General features: G+C 37.3%; 1 pseudogene; it reads right to left on the reverse strand.

The window, feature by feature from the left end:
• Nucleotides 1-4,093: 4,093 nt before the first annotated feature.
• On the reverse strand, nucleotides 4,094-4,160 carry LOC138848353 (U6 spliceosomal RNA; annotated as a pseudogene).
• Nucleotides 4,161-4,553: the final 393 nt, after the last annotated feature.

Consider the following 4,553-nt stretch of genomic DNA (forward strand, 5'->3'; position numbering starts at 1 on the left):
TTCGGAAAAGCATGTATTTATATATAACAGCAGATCTGTTAATCATTTAAAAGTGAATTGTCATGATTACCCAGATGTAAAGAATGCAATATGTGCTAATGAGTTAGCAGTCACAGACATTTAGAATTAGAGGGATTTTAGAACTTTTTCAATACTGCAGTTTTTATGAAAAACTAATAATTTTTTTTATTTGACAGGTAGAGTTATATACAGTGAGAAATCAGAAAGGCCTTCCTTCCATTGGTTCAGTCCCCAGATGGCTGCCACAGTTGGAGCTGTGCCCATCCAAAGCCAGGAGTCAGGTGCTTTCTCCTGGTCTCCCATTCGGGTGCAGGGCCCAAGCACTTGGGCCATCCTCTACTGCCTTCCCGGGCCATAGCAGAAAGCTGGACTGAAAGAGGAGCAACCAGGACTAGAACACTTTGCCCATAAGGGATACCAGCACCACAGGTGGAGAATTAACCAAGTGAGCCACGGCGCTGGCCCCCGATAAATTTACTCTTAACAAAATATCAAAATATCTTATTTAGTATAAAGTTAGTAGTGAAAAGAGACTACCTTGTTGAACACAGAAATTTGAGATTATATTTCTTGGTATTAATTTGCATCTTAAGGCTTATTGCCTAGTTTATTTCAATATTTCAATCTAATATTACTAATAATATCTTGTACTTAGTGGTTCACTGTGTGCCAGACAATATTCTTTTGATTTTTTAAAAGATTTATTTATTTATTTATTTGGAAGTCCGAGTTACACAGATAGTGAACAAGAGGAAGAGAGAGAGTTCCTCCATCTGCTTTTTCACTCCCCAGATGACCTAAAAGGTCAGAGATATGCCAATCTGAAACCAGGAGCCAGGACCTCTTCAGGGTCTCCCATGCAGATTCAGGGGCCCAAGGACTTGGGCCAACTTCCTACTGCTCTCCCAGGCTATAGCAGACAGCTGAATGGAAAATGGAGCAGCCTGGACTTGAACCGGCCTCCATATGGGATGCCCCCACTGCATGCAGTGGCTTTACTAGCTACACCACAGCACTGGCCTCAAGACAATGCTCTAAAATGATGCATTAATTATTCCCAAATATTGAAAAGTGGCATGGTACACATTTGAATGTGTTGTTTTGTACTAGTTGTAGAAAGAGTTTAAAATATATTTAGATTTAAAAATGTAAGCTTTGATCTAAAGGTTTACTTTCCTTTAAGGTGCCTGTTTGGAAACTGAGAGATCATTGAAGTCTCAAGATAGAGTACAACTGATCTTATCCAAGCCTCCTTTATCACATGAGGATGCTAAATGCCAAGCCCAGAGAAGTAAAGTGAATTGTTCAAGGTCACATAGGTAAGTTGTGGCAGGGATAATTCTGTATTAGCATTAGGTATCCTGATACATAGGCCACTGTTCTGTCAATTTTGTACTCCTTCTGGAGTTAAAGATTCTAAGTTGTGGAAAATTGAATTTGGAAATTTAGTGGTTGCTATGTTGTTATGGTGAGAAATTTCTGTGTATAGCTATGAGTTGCTTAAATTTTATTCAATATATTTTTCTAGTATGTTTGCTATTTATTTGAAATGTATAACAAATAGCTTCATCTATTTGCCAAAAGAATTTTTTAAAGATTTATTTATATTATTTGAAAGTCAGAATTACACAGAGAGAGAAGGAGAGGCAGAGAGCGTGGTCTTCCATTCACTGGTTCACTCCACAGTTGGCCTCCATGGCTGCAGCTGTGCTGACTGGAAGGCAGGAACCAGGAGCCTCTTCCTGGTCTCCTATGCAGTTGCAGGGGCCCAAGGACTTGTACCATTTTATAGTGTTTCCCAGGCCATAGCAGAGAGCTGGATAGGAAGTGGAGCAGCCAGGTCTTGAACTGATGCCCCTATGGAATACCAGCACTGCAGGTGGCAGCCTCACCCACTATGCCACAGTGCCAGCCCTTGCCAAAAGAATTTATAGAAGCTATTCCATATATACACTTCACAATTATTTAGTTACTTGACATGAACTATCCCTGCATATTTGAAAATTTTGAATGGTATCACTTGGGTTTTAAGAATGTTATATTTTAGGTCTCTTAATATTTTTAGTGATGATGTTTTAAAGGCCCTTCCTGTTTTATGAAAAATGATAAGGATTTTGTTTTACAATGGCCATAGTATTACTACTTAAAGCAATAGATTAAATAACACTTTTAAACAAAGTCATTTAATACTAAATTCTAACACACTGGTATATTTTAAAGTGAGAAACTGGATTTCTTTCAGATATTCTAAAGAAGAATGATAATCAAAATTGAAGACATCTACAGTTTTTAATCACTTGTTTTAAATATTGGTCATAATGGTCCAATTTTGAGTTTAATTTTAATTAGCTTTTAAATGATTCAATATGTTTTATAGAAAAAATTCGGAGAACATAATTATATACTCAACCTCCCTCCCTTCTTTTTCCTTCTTTGTCATTTTTTTAGCTTATGAAATGACATTTTCAGTTTACATTACATTAAAAACGGTTGTTGAATCAAGGGACAAGTTTAACAGGCAAAAAGCAAAAAGATCATAATTTAGAGGGAATACAGACAATGGCTCTAAACAATATTTGAATATCACATCTAAACAATATTTGAATAAATTGATAAATATTTTAATTTCTCCTACTAAAATGCTCAAAGTCTTTAATTATTTATCAAATATTAGTGCAAAATTATGGATTTGAATGATCCCAAAAAGTGATGAATTTTTGTGTAATAAAGTCCAATTTTTGTCAAGGCTTTTTGACAGTCTCACAGAAAACTTATGTTTGTGAATGGGAAGAATAATACCAAAATATCCATACTACCAAAAGCAATTTGCAAATTCAATGCAATCCCAATCAACATACCAACGATGTTCTCAGAGCTAGAAAAAATGATGCTAAAATTCACATAGAAACATGAGAGATGCTTAACATCTAAAGCAATATTATAAAGCAAAAAAAAGCTGGAGACATCACACCATATTTTAAGACATATTACAGGGGTCAGCACTATGACAAAGCAGGTAAAGTCACCGTCTGCAGTGCTGGCATCTCATATGGGTGCCAGTATGTTTCCCAGCTGCTCCACTTCTTATACCCCTCTCTGGTATAGCCTGAGAAAAAAGTAGAAAATGGCCAAAGTCTTTGGGCCCCTGCACCTGCATAGAGACCTGGAAGAAGCTCCTGACACTTGGATTCAGATCAACAGAGCTCCGGCCATTGTGGCCATTTGGGGAGTAAACCAGTGGATGGAAGACCTCTCTCTCTCTCTGCCTCTACCTCTCTGTAACTCTGCCTTTCAAATAAATATACTGCAAAAAAAAAAAAAAGAAGAAGAAGTGTTAGCACTGATATAATAACAGACACATAGTTCAATGGAAAAGACTTGGTAGCATAGAAATAAACCCAAATTTCTACCAGCAACTCATATTTAACAAAGGAACTAAAATGAACTGGAGAAAGAAGAATCTCTTTCACAAGTGGTGCAGAGGAACTTGATTATCCATATGTAGAAGCCTGAAAAGAGACTCCAACATCTCTTACACTATGTGAAAGTGAACTCACAGTGAATTAAAATGTAATCATAAGACCCAAACCCAAGTAAACATAGGGAAACTCTAAATATTGTCAACACACAATAGCTTTTGGGTAAGATTCCAATAGCAATAGTCACAAAAATAAAAACAGAGACATTTGAGTATATCCAACTAAGATACTTCTTCACAACAAAGTAAACATCAGAGTGTAGATACAATGAACAGATGGCAGGAAAAATTAAAACTCTGAATGTTTACAGATTTCCAGAACATTTACATGAATTGGAAAAACTCCAAAAAATACAGTGAAGAAACAGGCAAGGATCTGAACAGACATTTCTCAGAAGAAATGTAAATGGTCAAAACATGTGAATATGCCCGATGTCACTAGCCATTATGTAAATATAAATCAGAACACCATATCAGTCTCCAACACCTGTGGGAGAATACAACACTCAGGTGTTTGTGTGTGCAGCAAGTGGGTTTAGAGGACCCTGTTCACCTCTGGAGAGCAGAGTCTACAGGGAGGTAAAGAAACCTTACTGCGCAGGGGCATGCTAATCTTCTCTGTATCGTTCCAATTTTGTATATGTGCTGCCGAAGCGAGCACATGTGCTGCCGAAGCGAGAAAGAGATGAAAAGAATTTATCTCAACTAGCCACTAATATTCAAGAAACAAGGTCTTCAGGAAAGCCAACTCAACTGACATTTTCATGTCATTGTTAAATAAAGGAAAAATTATCTAGGTTCAGCAATACGTAGTTTATAAGAGAAAGACTACAGAGTAATTTCCTTGGCATAGAAATAACTTTGTCTTTTTTTTTTTTTTTATCTATGAGGGCTTGCTATCACCACCACACACCCACATCCCATATACAAATGTCTGGCTTGAGTGGTAGCTTCTCTGCTTTGAGGCAAGTTTCTGCTAGTGTGCACCCTGGGAGGAGACGGAGGATGGCAGAAGTGCTTGGGTCCCTGCACCCAAATGGGACATCCAGAATGA

The sequence above is a fragment of the Oryctolagus cuniculus genome, unplaced genomic scaffold (assembly GCF_964237555.1).
Source record: "Oryctolagus cuniculus unplaced genomic scaffold, mOryCun1.1 SCAFFOLD_156, whole genome shotgun sequence".
NCBI classification, from domain to species: Eukaryota; Metazoa; Chordata; class Mammalia; order Lagomorpha; family Leporidae; genus Oryctolagus; species Oryctolagus cuniculus.